The sequence below is a fragment of the Danio aesculapii genome, chromosome 11 (assembly GCF_903798145.1).
Source record: "Danio aesculapii chromosome 11, fDanAes4.1, whole genome shotgun sequence".
NCBI classification, from domain to species: domain Eukaryota; kingdom Metazoa; phylum Chordata; class Actinopteri; order Cypriniformes; family Danionidae; genus Danio; species Danio aesculapii.
Window position 1 is genome coordinate 6,160,517 of NC_079445.1, and position 22,677 is coordinate 6,183,193.

The 22,677-nt window shown below is 34.9% G+C and overlaps 1 protein-coding gene across 1 annotated transcript in view; it reads left to right on the forward strand.

The window, feature by feature from the left end:
- Positions 1-296: 296 nt before the first annotated feature.
- The window catches only part of arid3a (AT rich interactive domain 3A (BRIGHT-like)), a 77,639-nt gene continuing 55,258 nt past the window's right edge, over positions 297-22,677 (forward strand). Inside the window, 1 exon segment of the mRNA XM_056468663.1 lies at positions 297-577. The gene's annotated coding sequence lies outside the window, so the exon portion shown is untranslated.

A 22,677-nucleotide genomic window follows, 5' to 3' on the forward strand; every position in this document is an offset into this window, starting at 1 on the left:
CGTCGCCAAATGTATAGATAGCAACATATAGCGCACATGTATGTATATACATTTTTATACAACTCACACACACAGAAAGACGGGAGGAGACTAAGTGGTCTGCATTTCTTCACGTGTCTCGACCATCAACACAAAAATATCCCCAGGCCCATACACAATTCTATATAGTAAAGGTCATCACGTGTGGGACCTTCCAGCCCTCATTGACGTTGAGTCATTTGTAGATGTTTCCTATAGAGTGGGGGAAGGCAGCCCCATTGATTCAGAGGTTTGGAATTTGCATCTGATTGCTGTTTGTCAACCAATGGTTTGATTCCCCGACCGCGGGCACCGCCTCAGATTAGACGCACGTATGATGTTACTGCCAAATTAACCTCTATATCGAAATCAAATGAGGAAGAGAGTGGTTCTCTAGAGAGAGCAGGGTTCATACGGTTCCTATACTCTCTCGTCAGTTCGCGACTGTGATAAAATATTGACTAGAAGAGAGAGAGAGAGAGCGTCACATGCAAGTTGCTTTTACGGTCAAATCAGGAATGTTCCTTCCGCTTCCCAAAACTAAACGGAAGTTAAACTGGTGAGTGAAGTGTTTTTCCCCTTTTCCACATAGACATTTCCCTGTTTGTATTGGCTATATGGGAAATGCTGTGCCTCTCTTGCATACTTGCCACTTTAGAGATGTGTTATTGTCAGTGTTTTGTTGTTTAAAGCTAATCTGATCATGTGTTTGTTTGACATTAGCTTGAGGAGGGTAGGTTACAGTGCCATCAGAATAAACACACGATACAAACACGTACAGTAGCTAACTGCCACCAGACACGCTATTTATACATGCAAATAAGTGTAAATCCCCGGGCTGTTTTACCTTTTTAACTTCTTCTTGGATTTAGATTTGATGAGGTAAGTCATGTTTTGATGACATTCTTGAATCTAGATTGATTATCTGTGATCTTGTGTATGGGTTAGGAAGTAGTCTATTGATTTTACCTTTATTTTTGCATGCAGTTGGCCTTTTAAAGGCAAATCATTTCTGAACATTGGCAAGGCATTTGCAGAACTTGGTGACAAATGATAGCAATAATGATAAGGCTACTTATTTTTATTTTTTATTTTTAGATTGTGTCCAACCAAAACATAAAAGTTATCTTTAAAGTTTTGTAATAATGCAATAATGTAATAATTAATATAATAATAATGTAATAATAATATTAAACATGAAGTGGTGGTGGCGTTGCTCTGTGCTTTTCATTAGAAACCCATCATCAATTACTTTAATGGCAACAATATAAAGATTAAATTATTTCTTTAGATTCTTTTAAATCTGAAAAAATGATTTTATTTGCTTGTTTATTTAACAGGGACAATACACTTGGCATTGTTAAACAAAGATAACCGATGTTGCGTACATAAGGCATATAGCATAAAGCTAGTTTGCAGCCCTCGTCCCTGGTTAGGCTTTACATAAAATAAAATATACATACAAGAATAAAACACAAAACAACAAACATACGACAATTATCTCAGTCTGTATTTGAATATAGATTTACGGCTGTCAGTGGTTTTATGGCATGTCCATCTCCAAATTCCCAGGAGTAAAAGAACCCTTTTTAAGAAGTCCCGTTGGAAATGTGGGTCAAGACTGATTTGATTCTCTTATTCTTAATAAGCTCTTTAAATTGGCACAGAGCAGATTTGTTCAGCCTTAATTAGATTTCAGTTCCACTTAAACAGAAAAGCACATTTGTTTTGTAGACTACATGGCTTTCATCACACACTGTGCTGAAATAATACATCCACTGTGTGTGTGTGTTTATATATCTATGTATGCTAATATGTGTGTGTTTGTGTATTTATTTGGATTTAACTGTGGATTTATAGTCTGCTGTCTGGATTTTTTAGCCACTGTTAAAAATCTCATTTTTGGTTGGTTTAAGGGGCCTCCTGCTAAATGCCTTTTAGCCTAAAAGAGAGAGGATTAGTGTTAAAGATGTGTTTGGTGGTGAATTTCAGTTCCTAAGGAACCCGACTCTAGAAATGTTAATGTATGCACTGTGATAAAATATTCACCGTGAACTTTCTCATAAGCATAATGTGGTAATAATGCGGTTCGGTTTTTGCCTGATGACATGGTTCTACATCATGCAGCACTGTTAGCGTCTTCCTTTTCTAGTAGAGACATTGATAATCATCAGAGAATAATAATAAGTCATCAGAGTTGCATGGCATGAATAAGGATAGATTTCACAGTTAAATAAACAGAAGAGACAACACCAGAAGAGGAACTTTGATAATAGTTTGCCACTGTTTCACATCAGTTCCATTTGTTTTGATATGATCTTAAATGCTGCTATAATTTTTATTAATTGTTAAACACTTCTTTCAATATAAGATAAATGTGCAAGCACACAACTAATAAATCCTATCAGACACATTTGTGTGCACTGCACACACATTCTGAGTATCCCTGAGGTGCTGGTTACCTGCATATGTGATGTTTAATTTGGCCTGGGGTTGTTTGTATGAAATAAGTGGGTGTTGGGTTTGAACCGATGAGATGAGGTACGCAAAGGAATGAGGCCCTGCATCCTGTCACACCTGTCCTGATCAGAATGAAGCAACCGTATCAGCCATCATCTTATTTGCAGGAGTTGGCAAACTCTGCTGTCAGCTGGCCAGACTGGTTTTTGCTTAGCGTGTTACTAGGTAGTAAGCGGGATCAGATATCTAGTGTCTCAGCTCAAAGAGGGAACTGCTCTGTTTTTAGATTAATCTATGTGCGTGTGGCCATTTTAGCACAGGGCTGTTGGGCAACAGTGTACACAAGTGAAACAGAAAGCGCCATTGAAAAAAGTGTTTAAAAAAAGCTTACAGTGTATGCTTCACATGTTTGTATGGTACAAATCTTATATTTGGAATTGCATTGTGGCATTCATGGACACTAGGCATGAGACGATAACCGTTTTCAAGGTATACTGCGGTTTGGAAAAGTCAAGGTTTTAAAACCGTCAAAATATTTTGCAATACCGTTCCTAAGGTATGTGTAGGACTTTATAAAGACAGCAGAAGTCAGTAATTTAAACTATTTGACATGTTTACTGCTTCAAAATATTTTAAATGTTTCTTAAAATAAAATATATTGTGTTCAAATGGGATCGAAGTTTTAGTAAGCACAATACCGTGAAACCGTGATATTTTTTTCCAAGGTAATCATACCGTCAGAATCGTATACCGGCCCATGGCTAATGGACACTCACACACACACAAACACACTGCCCTTAATAAATTGGATGTGCCTATAAAAAGCTTCAGAATAGCATTCTAAAGTGCTGGGAGGAGGTTGTGTGGACTCCGTTGAGTGGCTTGGCTCAGGATCAAACTGCGCCTTTGCCAAAAGCCACATATTAAAACGTTTCTGTGGTGCACTGCTTTTCACCTCAAGCACCTGCCAAAAAAGTGATGATTTCACTGTTTGGGAGTTTGCCATAAGGGAATCCCGGCCAGCTGATCTTCAGTTTTCTTTCTGCTCCGCAACTCTGGAGTGATGCTAGGAGAGACGTTCTGTTAACAGAAACTGCATCCTTTCAACCTGTGGTCTGGAGTGTTTTCGGGCCATTGCCTAATTTGGTTAACAAACCATACGGCTGTTTTAAGGCTGGCAGTTTGCCATCATAGTTGCACGCAAACAAAATCAACAGACTTGATTTGCTGAATTACAACATTAATCATTCTGACTCTTTTGTTTGATTTGTATTTATATTACTGTCATTAACTGAATAGACTGGATTCTTAAACAAGTTAAACAATACACACGCACACATACTCTCCACTCTCTATAGCACTGCGTGAGACGATCAGCCAACCCGTTGAGCCAGTTTATTACCATTAGGTCTTTTAGGGCTGATGCTTTGCAGGCTAATGCTAGTGGAAAATCTGCAGTTCAAGCCAACCCCCACTTGTACCTCCTGAATACAAATGAATATGCAAATGCAAGTTAAAAGGGGTCGTCAGATGCTCATTTCCAGGTTGAAAATTTCTTAAAGGGCACCTATGATGAAAACCGTCTTTTGTAAGCAATTTGGACAGAACTGTCTGTAGGTATAGTGTGTCCACAGTCATACTGGAGCTATATAAAGACATTTTTTATTTTTGTACCCCTTCCCCTTGGCCCTTATAACAAAGTGTAAAGGGGAAGGGCTTCAAAATGTACCCCTAAGAAATAGGACAGTACTACAGCACCTGCACACGTCACCATATGTCATCGCGATCTCTTGCTTCATATGAGGTCGACGATCGCGACTGCTGTAGTTATTCCATTTGGTATTTATCTTCAGGAAATCAGTGAAGGCAACGATATCATGTTATCGTAACGATATATTATAACGACATAATAAAATCGTAACTATGCTGTGCATTTACACCCTGGCCATATTCATCAATGTAAACACAAGAAAACAACATTAACATTATAGTGTCGTCGAGTGTCAGAATGTTGTGGGACTGCTGTACAGGAGTTGTTATTAGGGATTACAGATTATTAGGGATTTAGCGGTTGTTATTTTAGCGTTTTTTTATTTATTTATTTTATTTAAAGCATTACGGTAAGACAGGAATGCGGTTATGAATGTATTAAAAAATGAGCTTGTTTGTTGTAAAAATTCTGAATAATGACAAAAAATACTAATTTGTGAATCTCTGGACTTCCGGGTGCACCTATGCTGCCATTGTGGCTGGTGTATTCTGGGAAATGTTTGTACCCTTGGAAAGGGCTAAGGGGTAGGATTGGGAATTTTTAAACTTTTTTTTTTTTGACGTTCAAAATAGGATCCAAATCCCTCCCATTTTGAGGCCCACCACAACGTGACACAGAAGTCCAGTTTCTCCGCCCACTGAATTGATTGACAGCCACCTATTAACATGTCTCCATAGTAATGCATACAGTATAATTATACCTACAAGACAGGACATGCGCAAAGCAACCAGGATTAAAAGATCTGTTCAACTCTCTGTGATCAGCAGCACCTCAAGAATAAGTTTTACAAGTTTAAAAGGTTTCTAAAACAGTGGATGTTTGTAATAAAGACAGTAAATCGATTCGTAATTCTTCACCACAGCCACATGTCAGTACAACTATAAAACTCTGGTTCATGGACTTAAATCAGTTTTATTTTGTACATTAATATAACGAATGTCCATACAGCAGTGTATATTAATCATAGACTGTAAAAGATATAGACGCAGTATCCATGATGTCACCCATAGGTTTCTGAAGATGGTAAATAAAGCAACAAGTAGGCGTGGCCAACGGTCGCCATTTTGTGTCATTGCACCCACCGGGGGTGACCAAATAAGGGGAAAGATGCGGAGCGTCAGTGCAGCTACAAACGCCTGCTAGCATTTTGCTTAGACGGGCTTTTCTTTGGGAGAAATGCTTAATACTTCATTACCTGCGACTCGTTTGTGTTCTGACCACACGTGCTTGGCTGTCTACTATATCAATAAAGTGTTTAGACTTTTAAAAACACTGTTGTAATACATTGAACCACTACACATTGTTCTTATGATGTTTTTCTACAAGAGGAAAATGCTAATTACTTCCAAACACTTAAAATATATTCTGTGTTAGTAAATGCAAGGCTAGTAAGTAAAGACCAGGCATCCAGGCAAAACCATCTTTTGTACCAGGCTGTAAACATGTTATTATCAGCTGCCATTGCAGTCAGAAAGCATCCGGATTACCTGGAGCCAGCTCCCAAAGGCGATGGCAATTGCAGTTTTAGTAAATTCCCGGAGAGCAGGAGGTTGCAGATTGATATTAACGTGTATCCTGTCACATTTTGCCATGCAAAAAGAGTGCAAAGCTAAACGCGTGTGCATGCGTGCACGTGCATTGTGTGTGAGACTCATCGTTGCAGAAAGGCTTGAATCAACTCCACAATAAATACATCAGATAAACCTTGGGAAAGTTCTTACTGTACTAAGGAATATCTGCTTCATTCTTGTCTGTCACTGTGCTGCTTATGCGTGAGATGCAGCAGGAGAAGTTGCACCCATCATAGCAACAGTGAGCGATCTCTTTGGCTCTTACTATCACGTGGGAACGGTGGGCGGCAAAGCCAAGTTTTTCCATGAAAGGCACAGGCAACAAAAACAGCTACAAAGTCAAAACAGCTCAAATTTCCTATATACACAAAGGTATTATAAAGAATGTGATGGGTATTTTGAGCTGAAACTTTACAAACACAGTCTGGAGACACAAAAGACTTCTCTTAAATCTTGAAAAGGGGTAAAATTGGTGCTCTTTAATGTTAGTACCAAAATAACTATTTTTACCTTGTCAAAACCAATTCATTTTGGCACATCTCTCTTAAAATGTTAATGAGCTATGGAAAAAACTATCATTGTCGGTACTGCTCCCCATAACGCTCTCTTCTGTGTGGCATATCGAAGAGTTGCTAAGTTAGCAACGCTGTAACTGTTTCTCAATATGCATGCTTAAGCGATCTTCTGTCTTTGTGTTCTCGTCCAACGTCATCATCAACCGCTCCAGTACTCAAGACCGCAAGAACATCCTTGATTTCCTTGATTTCAAGGATGCATCAACTTGAGCGCAGCACTCGCTCAAAGGTCATTGCGGCTCAAAAGTAGGAGTGAAAAGCAGCATTTTATATTCACTGTTGAACAAAGTTTCCCTAAATGAGATGGTGAAGTTAAATATTTGCATGAAAATTTTAATAAAGACAAAAACACATGCAAAGGTGTTTATTTGCTTAAATTTTAATTAAAGTCTGATTTATTTGTATTGTGCACAGTATCTTTGTAAGGCTTTTGAACATGTTGTATCACTATAGACAAGGAAAAAACTATAAGTCATTGTTTTAATGCTGTAATATTGAAACTATTTTCCATTAAGACGTGTGAAGACAAGTCATGTGACCGTCACAGATCACAGCATCTCATTTGCATTCTGTGTTCTCGCGGTCTTCTCACTCACTTCTTCTGAGCTGGCAAGGCTGGTCCATTGAGAAACAGCATGTGTTTACTGCTCTCTCGGGATGGGTAGAACACCATGTCTACCCACAAACGTGAGGGAGGCCTTGCCCTGTGTGACGCCACTTTGCCTGATGTCATCAGAAATGCTTATGATGCACACTGATAGTTCATATAACTATTATTCACCAGTTTCTAAATGGTCTAAAAGTGAGGGGGACGTATCCCAACCCCCCATTCCCCAATTTCCACACCACTGCTGATGATTTCTATTTTATTTTTTTAAGATGGAGGATTCTTGTCATTTTTCACACTTCCAAGACACTTTCAGTTCAAACAACATGTAAAAGTGAATTTTCCATCTGATAACGACAAGTTAAACTTGAAAATGTCAGTGCTGTCCGCAAAGGTGTCTTTCACTCTAAATTCTGTTGTTGATGTGTGTCAAAGGAATAACAAACAGTAGTATGATACACATGAAGATTTTGGAAGAGATCACATTTTATCAGAACACAACTGAAGCAGAGTGATTCATTTTTAGATTCAGAGCTGGCAATGGAAGGATAGTAATATAATGTGATTGGAAAATATTATCATTATAAAATGTGGCTTTTAGAGTAATATTTTCTTAGTGAAAATTTTATATAGGGCTGCACGATTAATCAAAAAAAGATTTGATCCTACGCATGATGTTAATCCTGCTTTTCTACAATTCAGCCAATTATATTTTCAAGGTTTGGACAGAAGCGAAATGGCGGACACAAGTCTTCATATTGTTTTATATTTGTTGCTCAGCAACATGAACACCTCCGAATGGCATTACAATCGTCACATACTGTAATTATAATGTATAATTCACCCAAAAATGTAATTTATGTCTTAATGTAATGACGTATTTGTGGCCACAAAATCTCACGTGAGCTGACACAATGTTTATTTACTACCAAGAGGACGCGCATGTGCCCTGCGTCTACTTTAGTGAACTGAACCTCCATAGGCTGTGAATAACAGGTAATATAGTTGTAAATAGCGTTCAGTTTGTTGCACAGAGAGATCGTTTAAGAGCTGCGTGGGAAGTATTAATTGCATGTATGTTTTGTTTTTCTCAAAGTGACGGCAGCCATGATATGAGCCACACTCTGCAGTGAAATTGAAACCAAAAGCGCGCACATCATTTAAACTATCATATTGCAATTATGATTACCACAAGCATTTGATATGTTTTTTTCTTTCATAGCTAACACAAAGTGTTGTGCATGAGAATAAATGTTTACTGGGTCGGTATAACTACTCTAGCCTATACAATGTTGAATATAATGGAAGAGGGAATCTGATAATGACAAATGTCTCATTTTACCAGTGGAAAAAATGGTGTAATACTGTTGTCAATGACAATTGACCAGCATATATCTCAAACATAATAATTTAACTTCAGAATTATGAATAGTTATATTCTGATGGCATCACTTTACTGTGAATTAACAAACAAAACAAATTTAAAGTCTGTTCAAGTCCACCGTTCCAAGTCTATACAAATTTAGCATTTTAACCAACAGTAGACCTACACACAGGTCTAATATTGTTGTTCTTTTATCATATGTTTGAGAAATAACAATAATAATAGCCTACTCATATTAACCTTTATTAAACAGAATCGTGAGAAAATCGCGATCTTGATTTTAAGCAAAAACTGTCACGATTGTCAATTTAGCCAAAATTGTGCAGCCCTAATTTTTTGTCTACTTTTTATGTCAACTTAGTATTTTATGTTAACTGCATCTGTTGTACCTGTAAGCTCTCACTGTGTTTGATTCATGAAATCAAGTTAAATTACATTTGTTTTGCTGTGTTCTTTTTTACATCTGTTTTTCCATTATTACGGATTCTGAAAGTTCATTGTTCTTAGAAAACTTTCTAAGCCTGCATCAAATCAAAATGTACAATATTTATTTTGCTATTGTCTATTGTTAGCTTTAAGGTAAACATTTCATCTGTGAGTTAAAACAAATTTGGTTTTGGTATGTTTAATTTAAATCTAAATATCTGCACTCTGGAATGACAGACGTTTTCTGATGACATTAGTTTGATGGCTTGAGTGAAAAATGCTCAGCCACACCCTTCCAATTGTTAGTTTGCTGTGGGTGGAAAAACACACCCCCCTACTCACTTTTCTGTTTTAGCTGGAAACATCATCATACTGAAATAGCAGTCTGCAGCAAATTCTGATTCTCTAAACTCAGTTTCTTGCATCAGACTCTAGAGGAGATTAAAGATTGAAGTTAAGGTTTTGTGTTTGGTGAACCACTTGGACTGGGACCTAGTTTCAAACAACTTATAGAAGAATTTTGTTGTTTCAACTCATTTTAAGTTTTTTGGGGGGACAACTTAATTTTTTTATGTTCAAGTCACTTAAGAAATCATTGAATTATTGATTACGTGATTTGTGTTGGGAGAATGCAAGGAAATTGTGTGTAACTCTGCATTTTTACTGTGTGCTTGTAACTGTCATACAGTTTTTGTTGTCCTTTAGAAAGAAAGCCTTCTGAGCAGATATGGTAATGGTTGTTGTTTTCTACACATGCTGAAAATAGTAGACAATAACAAGTGCAATAATTTGAGAGCAATTTTAAATGCGTATTATGAGAAAATGATTTTTCTTTGGTAAGAGACTTCCTAAAAAAAATCAGGAACCTTTCAAATAAAAAGGGCACTTTATCAGGCAAGAGATTCTGCAGATGCACGCAAATACTTACAGACACAATACTGTAAAGGGAGCATAGGAGCTATAAGAGTTCTCAAAGAGTTCTCGAGAAAAAAAATAATACATTTACAAACATTTCACAGTGCAAAAATTCATTTCTGAGAGGTCCTGAAATGTTATTCATGCCCAACAACTCATACAACCACCACATCTTTAGAAAGTGTAATAGAATGTGTGGCATATAATTACAAGTGATGTGTGTTCATAGACCCAGAAATCCTCATAGCAATTTGCACTACTACTAAAAAAGTACTTTACTGTGCTATTTGTGTAATGTCAGACTTACAATATCACTACATACGATATACTGTCTTGCTGTTGCTCGTTCCCTTGTACTTTGAGGACTTCCATGAGCTTCTGGGAGAAATGGGATGTCTGCGTTTTAATGCTATTGTCCATTTTTTTACTTTTTTTGCAATTCTGTTTTGTTTTTTACAAGAACTGACTGTATGATTTAGCTCTGATGTGGACCGTTTTCATTTTAGTTTATACTTGGCAAATCTTTTGGAATAAAAGCTAAGTGTAGTATAGGTCATGAAAATATAGCATTTGTTCATTTCAGTTGTGAAAATCTATATTAGTACTATATACATGCTGAAAATTGCTATAATTTTGAATTAATTCTGTATCTTTATATGTTTCTATTAGATTTCTGTTGATTCTGTCAAATAGTTTTTTTAATATATGTTTAATTTTGTACACTGAAAAAAGTGTTGCATGCAAAAATTGTTGAATTTAAACAAACAAATTAAATTGAGCAATGTTCAACTTAATTTGTTTGTTTAAATTCAGCCCAAATAAATTGTTTACAACCACTTAACGTAAAAAAATTGAGTAAATCCAAGGATTCATCTTTGAATATTTTTTTTAGTGTACTTGTGTTTGTTTTTACTGCCTTGAATAACAAAGAACTGTTGTGTAATACATTTATGTGACCTTTTTTAACGGTTTTGGGAGTTCTCAAGAACAGGCTGACTAGCATTGTTTTCCCCCCGCCATTTATATTAGTAGCCCACCCCCTGCCTCCGTTGAAAATCAAGTTATTTAATCATTTAAAATGTTCTATATAGCTTTAGATCACAACATGAGTTACTTACAGTTTATTTTGATAAAGAATTGGTCTGTACTTTATATTAGTTTGCATATATTAAGGCTGCGCAATATATCGTTTCAGATATCATGATGTGCGCAACGGCAATAGTCACATCGCAAGACTTGCAATGTTGAGTCTGAATTATTGTGAATTTGTAAAGTCACTGCTAAGTTTAACCACAATAGAGTGAAAGTTTATCATTTGCATGTAGTTTTTAAGCCCTTTGACTGAGCATCTCAAGAGAGTTTGGGCACAAATGTATGATGTTTGGAGGTATAACAAAGATTAATAGTATTTTATTATTTATGATTTATGCAAACTAAATGTTTTTCTTAGAACTTTTGTCCTGTTTCTAGTCCAACTATCTTCATTTCAAAGCGAAAATAAGTCTATTTTAATTACCCCATTAGTATATCATTTTGCTTATTTTAAGGAACAACTCCTAATTTTGACTTCTTTCTTCTGAAAGTGAAAACAAAACCGTATTTATACTTGATCTACAAGAACTGTTTAGATATTTGCTTACGATACAAGACAAAAAAAAGTATGAAAAGCATTTTTTTGCATTGTGATTATTCAATTTCCATACCTAAAGACTGATAGACTTCAGAAAAGAAAGCTATTCAAACTATCCTGTGAAACAGTATTCATATCGCAATATTTACAGCAGAAAAATTAAATATTGCAAGATCACATTTTTCCAATGGCGTGCAGCCCTGTCAAATTTAGTGATTGATACAGGATGGCAAACAGGGCTTGAATGTACACAAAGCGTACCACTGCATCTAAAAGTGGGATTAAAAAAACCTAAATGGCCTTCTGTTATTTATCTTGTTTACATGATGGCAGGTCATTTCTGTCAGACGGTTGCGCGTTTACATTTCTCTGCTATCTGAATACCACATACAGGGAAATTCCATTCTTATGCTCGTAAATTTTGTCATGTCAACCAGATGGAAATCAGAAATGATATCTGCGGAGCCTGGCAAAAGGTTCAATCCCACATTTAGATGCAGTGGTGCTCGTCGTGTACATTCAACCAAGCCCTGTTTGCTATCCCGTATCAGTCACTAAATTTGTAACAACAGATGCATATATGCTTGCCATAAGCATACTCTCTCTTTATTATTTTAGGCTACATGATACATCAGACTTTTAATGGCCCATCTAAGCTATTAATAAAAATAAAGAACAAAAAGTAGCTCTGTTTTACTTGTATTGAAGTTTGGTGAATGAATGCAAAGGAATTATATTTTTATATTAGTAAGACTAGTAAAAACTACTAAAATACATTTTGTATAATTAATAATATTTAATTTATTCCCAAAATCTGCCTTTTAGAGGGATATGCTGATAAAATCCTTAGTTTATGATGAAAGCTCTGAAACTTTACATTGGGCAAAACAGATTTGATTGATTGATTGATTGATTGGTTTAAATAAATAGATCATATAGGATAAGTATATTTCAGCAGGATTTTTCTGATCCTATTGTTGAAGAGATTTTAACAAAGGTTTGTTTCTAATGATAATTTAGTCCTTTTAGCAATAAGTATGATGCAGTAGACACATGGTTAAGAGGTAAACACTTTGGTTTCTCAGTTTAGTTTTTTCAGTGTTTTCTGAATTACAGAGACCAATTTTTCTTGAGAAAAAAAGTAGTAAAGAATCAAAATGTGTAAATCTGGGTATATTTTCACAACAAAATAACACAAGAAATTCTACGAATACTGTTGAAAATTGAGAAAAGGCTGTACTGTAGCACCTTTTTTTCTGGCACTCTTTCCAAAGGGCACCTAGCACAAAGAAAGATACCAAAAAGGTGAACTCACAGCTGATTGGTCTAAAGAGAATTGTCACCAACAAGGCAGGAGAATGACAAAACAAGAAGCATCATTTTTAAATACACAGCTGAGACATGATAAGTATATAATATTATAAGTATATAATGAGCTGTGAGCTCAAACAAACCTTATGGCCTTCTTGTGACAAACAGACACATTCCAAGAAGCAAGAACAGAATCTACTATGTGGTGTCCTCAAATGTTGTTTACAAGGTTGTGGAAATTGCGAGTTGTTTAGCTTTTCTCTCTCTTTCTATGTGTGCGCTTGCAGCGTGTCTATATTTGAAATCATGAACTTGAGCTGATAATAATTTACACAGGATTAGGTTGAAGTGCTCATCTTATCTGCTTAGAAGTGGGAGTCAAGCTTGGAAAACAACAAATAAGCAAATTATTCTTTCAGCAAACTAAAAACAGAAAGAAAGTATTATTTTGTTTATTATTATCATCACCTTTTGCACTATTATGTGAACTCCAAATGAGAATTAACTGTGTTGGCAACTGTTGGCAGTGTAGACACAAGCTTGATGAAGGTGACCCGTACCAAACTGTACCAACTCAGTGGAAACCAAGCATTTAGATTGCAAGAAATCAGAAAGGTTTCTTGTGAAATACCCCAACCCAGTGCCTCTGCCCTCAGATGTGTGGACCTAGGGGAAACACTCCTGCACATGCAAGGTCAAAAACACTTTTCTACTATTGACCATATTCTGCTATGCGGAAATGTGCTCATTTTTGCGATTTTGTTTTAGAACTTACAATTCAGTTGCCTATGGGAGAAATGACTAGGAATAATAATAAGAGGAGAAAATGGTCAAACTATTCAATTCAAATCATGTTTATTTCTGTAGCGCTTTTACAATGTAGATTGTGTCAAAGCAGCTTAACATGGCAGTTCTAGTAAACTGAAACCAGTCCAGTTTTCAGAGTTGAAGTTCAGTTCAGTGTGGTTTAATTTTTACTGCTAAAAGTCCAAACACTGAAGAGCAAATCCATCGAAGTGCAGCTCCACTAGTCCCAAACCAAGCATGCCAATAGAGACAGTGAGGAACCAACTTTACCAACTGATGAAAGTGAAGGATTTACTTCACTTGCTCTAGAAACAAGTGTGTTCGTGACTATACGGACAAAGTAGAATAATATAATAAGAAAACATCAGTTTGCAACATCGAGCAGCATAACGAGCTGTTTTTAATGTCTAAAAATGAATGGAAGTGAATGAGACCGGAAGTCTCGAGTCAAAATGATTCAAATGGCTGCAGTTGCTCATACGTGAAGAATAATAATGTGCATTTATTTTGACCTTATTTGCACAGTGACTAAACAAAACGTTTTTCCAAACCCCTCCATTGCGTGACGCTAATCTGCAGTGATTGGTCTGATGACCCAGTCAGTTGTAATTGGTTTACTGCATGCAGCACATATCAGAAAGGAAACACCCAACACAATTACTGAATTACAGCTTATCAAAAGTTTTTATACAGCATATGAACATACAGCATGGCTTTAATTCTACCTTATCAATTTGAGCCGGAGATCAACAAAGAATCATCCCTCAATAAAACAAAAAAATGCTTCTAAATCTTCCTTTAATAACAGCCAGCCTGCGAGTCCTGGATTGTAAGCATTTAGGTTAGTATTTTCAGCATGACAGAGCTTAGAATCAGTTTTGAAAATGACTTGTTTTAATGACTCTTAAGTCAACACTTTCTTTTGAGAGCAAGACAGTGGGCTTCATGCAAAGCTAGTGTTTTTAAGCCACCGATAAACTTCTGGTGAAAGGTTAATTTGACTTTATTTTTTTAATTTCATAAGGTTCCTTTTATAGTATTGATGTTGTATGTGATTAAAACAAAATCAGTTAAATAGACTTAAGCATTCATTTAGCTGTTCAAGCATAAAACGAGATGAAAGAACATTTAAGCACAAGTGCCGTCAGGATCAGGAGGCAAGTGCCGAAAAGTTAAAAATACTGTGGTAAAATAAATGTCCACACTTTAAAGACATGGCGCCGAACCATTGAATTTAATGAAGTCCTTCTTCTTCAGTCTGAGACCCACTTTATATTGTATCTCATGCAGCGGCGATCATTGATTTTTAAACCAGATCTTAAAAGCAGCGATTTTGTAATGGAATGACAGCTCACCGGAAACTCTTGAGCTGGCTGACTGAAAATGAAAAGTCTTTGTACCCCATTGCTTTGTAGATGGTGAACTTTCAGATTTAAAACTTAGCAGAATGTTTTCATTCACTGAGAGCTCTGTTGCACACTGCAGGACATTTAAAAAAAAAAAAAAAAGCAGAATTTTGGGGGGGTTAAATTTTTATTATTAGAAATTTTAGTAGACATTCACTTGTAAATACACTTATTATCATGTAAGTTTTATTAACATAAAACTTACAATTTAACAGTTAGACATTAAAAAAAAAACAGTAACAAAAAAAACAACAACCAAATATTCAAATATAATTAATACAGGTTCTGGTTCAATTGGAATGTCTAATGTATCTGAAATATTTTGCTCCAGAAACTCTAATTTGGGACACATAACACAGGAATGAGGCGGTTGGAATCTAAAAACTGACATGTAACACAATGGCGACACTTGTGGAAATATGTTATTCAGTTTACACTAGGAATAATAAAGCATATGAAGCACTTTAAACTGAATGAGCAATGTCTTACATTAATGGAACATCTGTGAACTACTTTGTTCCCAAATTTCCCTTGGAATTTCTAATGCAAGTTCTTCTTACCAAGCAGCTTTAATGTTCTCCAAAGATGGACTTTTCACCTGTTCTAAACTCTTGTAAAGCAAGGAAATGCCATCTCTAAGACATCTTTTCAGAAGTGTTCCCATACAGTTGAAATCAGAATTATTAGCCCCCCTGTTTATTTTTTTCCCAATTTCTGTTTAATGGAGAGACGATTTTTTAAAAAACATAATAGTTTTAATAACTCATTTCTAATAACTGATTTATTTTATCTTTGCCATGATGACAGTAAATAATATTTGACTAGATATTTTTCAAGACGCTTCTATACAGTTTAATGTGACATTTAAAGGCTTAACTTGGTTAATTAGGTTAACTAGGCAGGTTAGAGTAATTAGGCAAGTTATTGTATAATGATGGTTTGTTCTGTAGACAATCGAAAAAAAAATAGCTTAAAGGGGCTAATAATTTTGACCTTAAAATGTTTTTGAAAAATTTAAAACTGCTTTTATTCTAGCCGAAATAAAACAAATAAGACTTTCTACAGAAGAAAAAATATTATCAGACATGCTGTGAAAATTTCCTTGCTCTGTTGAACATCAATTTGGGAAATATTTTAAAAAAGAAAAAAAGAGGGGCTAATAATTCTGACTTCAACTGTACATGGGTGATGCCGTGGCATAATTAGAAATGTTAGACTTCACAAGTCTCTTATTTAAAGGTATCTAAAGAAGTGATTAGATGGAATACTGTATTTCTGACATAGCTGCTGAAATCAAGCAAAATTTCCTTCTACATATAAATCCTCGACGTTTCATAACCCTACGTTTTTCCAAAGCTCAAATGCACATTTTTTTTTAATCCAAAAAGATAATTCAATCCATAACTCAAACTGAAACATTATATGATCTGTGTGTTTCGTGATCCATTTAACCACTGCTGTTTGTTCTGTATATACTCGTGTACATCTGTTGATTTCATCTCATGGGTAGATTATTTGGTTGTATTTGACAAACCCACCAGCCTCTAATTTGAAATCGCTGTTCAGCCTAAAATGTAAATAATCATCTTATTCATACCTATTTTATTTTATTTAGTTGTTTTTTTTTGTTTTAAATATACTATTAAATATAATTATAAAATATACTTAACAGCATGAACTGGAATTAGCTAAGTTTCTGGAAAAAAATGTACTGGCTATGAACCTTTGCATATGCTATTTGATAAGATTGTTCACCCATCACAGATTAAAATGTTTACCTAATTTTTGGTAGCACTTTATTTTGATGGTCCGTTAGAGTATTAGTAGACTGTCTGCTTAATATCTGCTGATACTGCTCCTTCAACAGACATTTAACTGACTATAAGAAACTTTGCAAGTACATGTCAACTTACACTAACCCTAACCCCAACCCTAACAGTCTACTTCTAATCTAATGAGAATTAGTTAGCATGTAGATGCAATGTAACTTAAATTCAACAAACGGACCATCAAAATAAAGTGTGACCTAATAATAAAGTTCATTTTTTCAGGAATTATTAACAGATGTCATGTAAATGTTTATTTGTTGGTGTTTTAATATGATTTGGCCTAAAGGTTAGTGAGACTGTAGTCAATAATGAGCCGGACCATTTGACCCCGAATGATTATTGACCCTTGGAAAAATAACCTTTTTGTTCTTTTCTTTTTTTGAGTTGAATAGTGCTGATCCTGCCTGACTTGAGGTGATGTTCACAGGATTGCCAAATATACCTTAATGTATTTATGTTGATCATTCTTCTTAAGCACAATGAGAGTCGCGTTTGTGGTCGTCTTTCAGACTTCCGCTGGCTTTGTGGACGTATGTTTTCAGTTGTTTTTTTCTTACAATACTGTTGAAAAGATATGGGTTTTTTTGCGTCATCATGTCATATAAACACCTTTGAAGCTGTAAATTCGAGGTATGTAGCATCCTGTTCTTGAAGAGAAGAATCGGTTGAAGATTTTGTTATTAGGTGCTTTCACTGTTTAACATCATACCATTTATTGCTTCTGGACAGCCTTGTGTAAGTCCAATGTTTTTTTTTACTTTCAAATTTACTAAAAATATCCTCATGAATATGATTACAAAAATACTCTACTGAGTTCTCCTCTCTTAACCTTTCTCTGTTTTTTTTGGTGTGCTGTGTTATGTTTCTCTCAATAGTTACACTGTAAAAAAAATCTGTAGTTTTACGTATTAGTTTTAATAAAAAAACGAAAATAACGGCTGTTAAATTACTGAAATTTACCGTAAAATAATGGACTTTAAATTACAGAAATTTCCTTAAATTAAAATTTCTGGTAAATTTCTGTAATTCAACCTCTGTTATTTTACAATAAATTTCCGTAATTTAGTGGCCATTATTTTACGTTTTTTTTTTCCCCAGCGCAGGAAATAAACTGTAAAATTCCAGATTTTTTTTTTACAGTGTATGTTTCTGTCCAAAAATACGAATTAACTTTATGTGCAAAGCTAGGTTATTGCATAAAAGATGTGCGAATAAAGCAACGTTTCCATCCAACAAGTTAAACGAAGACAAAATCGTCACTTCCTGATTATCTGGCGCCAAATATCTCTATCTAACGACTCTTCTGTCTTTTGAATCTATCAGGTAACGTGTCTCAGCATCAGTACACTGCTTCAATCTTTTGCTTTCACGCTTGTACTTAGTCATTTTAGTGAAAACCTCACTGTTGGTTGGTTGTTGTTCACTGTGCACCTTTTTTACCAACCAAGTTTGTCAATGCCATTATACCGACACAGATCACTCTGCCTATTCATGCCCGCGGAGTCCCGTGGAAAAAGTGATTGACAGGTGTTAATTTGTGTGTAACTTGTGTCACATTAAATTAGTTAAAAATTTCTGTTTACATGGTAGACTCTTAATCAGAGTTTTGTCTTAATCATATTAACATTGGATTATTGGTGTCCATGTAAACGTATTCAATGTTAAAATCTCCTCCAAAATAATAGCACCTGAAGTTATACATGCACTTCTGTTCTCTTACTGTTCTGAGGAAGGAAATGTCTGTGAGGAGGCCCACGCTTTCACCCTTAGATTTGCCCACAGCCCTTACACACGCCATCGTCATGGGAACTGCTAAACAGACTGTAACAAGTTTACATGATTGGCTCACCTTTCCTGAAACACTGAAAACGCTGTTACCCAAGAGACTCAAAGCCATGATCTCTTGCTGTAATTTCATGTCAAGTCTTTTACAATTGCCCCACACTAACTTGAAAAAATGGTTGAATTACATGTTTTCTTTCAATGAAACCCCGTGTTTATTCTTTATATTAACATTTTAGGAGTGTTTGTTTTAGATTAGTAGCTTTTTATTTGTTTAAACGGTCATTTAGGTTTATTATTTTTTAGAAATGGCTTACCAATCAGTTAATTTCTTCAGTTTTTATTTGTGAATTTTAAATGAGCAAAGCTAAAAAAGGGGGACATGTTTAATCATCACAAGATATCTGTATTTATATTAAAATTTGTATTGTTCTATCTTATATTTTACAGTGCTCATCATATATAAGTTCACCCCTCACAAATCTCTCTTTTAAATTCATATTTTTAATAGGAAGCTATACAATATTATATTAGTGCATACATTAGATTAGTCTATACTGAAGCCAAATCTGGAGCGTCTAACAAAATAACTTTGGATAACTGTCCAAAAACTACTACAGCCAAATTTATATGTTATAGAAAAAAATATTAAATACAAATTTAAAAAAGCGGGAAAATCAAGAGAAGCAAAAAAAGAAAAAGAAAATTTATTTGAAATTTTGCAGGTTGTAATTTATTTCGCAATATTTTGCTTGAATTTAATTATATTATCTTTCAATTTCTAATATGTTTGGTGACTAAAATATTATTTTAATAAATATATCTGTTTATTAAATCTGTTTTGTTTAAATGCACCAAAATACATTGCCTATATTAACTGAGAAATGGATGAACATATTAATTTTCAAAATGGGATGTACTCAACTATGCTGAGCACTGTGCATTGGTCATGTTGTAGTCCCGGGATCAAGCATTTAAAAATCTCGCAAATCTCAGTAACACTTTACTTGAACTGGTGTTCATAAGATACATGAACCCTTTATGATCACTTCATGAAACCTTTATAATCATGACATGACATGAATGTGAATGAGATTGTATACATGCTTATGACAACTATTATTAAAGGTCCCATGAAATTAAAATAATTTTTACATGTTAGTATTAGTATTATTCGTTTTTAGGATATCTATAAGCTATTGTGCTCCAAAACTAAGAAAAATTAGCATTTAGAAAATATCAAACTGATATAAACATGTAAAGCTTGTAGTTTGTCACTTCCACCCAAATGGATCAACGGTTTTATTCATGTCCCCTCATAATTCAGTTCCTCATATAACCAATCAAATGCTGTCTAGTGTCTGACATGCCCCGCCCCCTTCAACACACTTCTCATTTGCTGTTCATTTGATGCGCTTGAGCTCAACCACTCTCATTGGCAGAGCTGTGATAAAACAAAAATACTATTGGCTGTTTTTTTAAAAAAAGGGGCGGAGCTACTCTATGTCGGTTTCAGTTGAGATTACAACAAACATCAAATAAATTTCACAAGACCTTCAAGTGTTGTTTGCTCCGTTGTCATTTTAAATGCAAAGATGACATTGTTTGTTATGACAACTTGACAAACAAATACATCACAACCTGTTTATGTCTTTGTCATGACAACTTGACAATACCAAACAGGGCTCGACAATAACTTTTTTGACCACCAGCCACTGTGTCTAGTAGTTTTTCAACACAATTTGGTTGTTGGGAATTTTTTTTTTTTATGCATAAATTTACTTTTGCATGCTAAAGTTACTTAATTTCACTGTTTTGTGTGTTGTGTATGACTTTGCTCAATGAGCATGAGCAAATTGGAAGTGGTTTCATGGTGTTGCATTGCAATTAGTTGTTATTTCACTTGTCTTTTCAGGGCGCAACATTAAGAACGTACCAAATTTTCCTCTGGCCACACCGAAAAATAAATAAATAAATATATAATTTCTTACATTTTAAAAATTTTGAAAAGTTCAAAAACTAGTAAAAATTACATTATAATATACACTTTTGTTATAATAAACAACACTTTTCTTAAAAAAAAAACGTCACTAAAAGATTGCCTGTGTCTTAACATGCACACGATCCTCCTTTCATTCGGTATTTACCTGCTTTCTTTTGCTCACGCGAACACAGTTGTTTTTATCAGTCATGCTGCTGCTTGATTCTCGAGGGCCATCTTCATTGTTGAGCCCTGCTTTTATAAAAACTATAATTGAAAAATTATTTTCAACCAGCCAAAGTGGCTACTGGGAGTGTGTGGCGGGATGGTGGGTGGTAATGTCAAGCTCTGTTATCAAGACAATATAACTTCTTGACATAAATCTGTCATAAGCATGATTGTCATGATTATTTTTCTGATCACATGTTTAGTGAAGCAAACTGTATTTGTTATGAAAATCTCATTAAAAGTTTCATTGTTCAAATAATTTAAGACTGTTATTCATATTTAATGACATTTTAGTAACAAATTCTGCTTGTACCACCTGAAGTTGAGGTAAAAAATATATATATTAATGAAGCTGTTATACAATTCATGATATATTTATAATGGCTTTATGACAATCATGTTTATGACAGATTTATGACAAATTTTGTTGTCTTGGTAATGTCAAGTTTTCATGAGGTTGTGCTGTATCTGTTTGCCAAGTTGTCATAACAAACAATGTCATCTTTCCATTTATAATATTATAACTGAGCGAATGACTCTTAGGGCCCTTTCATACATCCAGCCCAATAAGACGTGTTCGACTCGAATTGTAGCTATTTTCAGACTAGCGCAACCCTAATTTTCATGTTTTGCATCACATTGTTTAAATAGCCAATTCATTTGTGCCACTTTGTGGACTCATAGGCGTGCTGGTCAGAAATAGAGGTGTGTTGCTATTTTGAGGAACTGAAATAGCGCCATTGACCAGGTCTAAAGTCCGGCGCAGAGTGCATGAGTTATGCAGCTATGCAGGTCCAAAACGCTTGCATTCTTTAATACACACAGGAAGTACAGCAATACACAAATATCTAAAAAGATTAAAGTGTTAAAATGTTACAAAAATTATTATTTTCTACATAAATATAAAAACCATTGCCTCCATGCCCTCTTCACCTCGTGGGGCTTTTTTCAATTTATTTATGACAATTTGCTGTGTATAATATTATTATTATTAGCTGTATTATTTAATAGATGCATATTTATATTTACTTTAATTAAAACCAGTTTAGATTTGTCCACCTGTTGAGTTTTGGAGACATTTGCATCACCATATGGGGCATGAGAATAGAAAGTGTGTTTGGATACAACTCAGTTTTGTTTTTGTTTTTACCACACTACGTTATTAGTGTTCATTTAGAAATGGTTTTAAAACAAATCTTTGTGCTTAACAGACGAAATTAAATATGTAGGCTAATGGATGTCTTCAGTGGAGTGCGTACAACACTGATTCTTTACTCCACAAAAGTAAAGGAGTAAAGTAAGGAGTAAAAGTAAAGAGAAAGTAAAGAGACTGAATGGAGGAGGCTCATTCTTTATCTTCGTGCTGTAGATTGTTGAACTGTTTTCTTGCTAGTGAAACATTCAATTTTTCCACTTACAAAGTCCGCCATGTAAATAGTAAATGCACCACGGCGGGAGGCAATTGACTCTTGAAGGGAATGGGAGATGAGACTCTGATTGGTTTAATGCACGTTATGCTCAAAACACACCCATAACTCATTAAGAGAGTAAGCACAACCCTGTTAGACCATGCACCTGGGTGCAAAGCATATTTTTCCATCCTTAAAATAAATAGCAAAAGTGGTTCAGGCACACACTTAATACTTTTGCTTTAGACTTTGCACCTAGATTGTTAAAATAGAGCCCCGAATGACAGTTGTTATAAACATGCATAAAATCTCATTTACATTCCTGATGTGTCATGTCATGATTATAAAGGGTTAATGACAGTCTTATGAACACCCGATCAAGTAAATACAACAATATATTTTCGTGTCGATGCTGTTGAGAATTTTTCTAAATTCTTTTTCAGTTTATAAACCAATGAAAATAATCTCAAAATGATCAGTTGTCAGCTATGAGAGACGACATATTTTGAAAAGTAAAAATTGTCAGGGTAATCTAGGATTTGTAAGGTCACTAAATAAACAAAAACA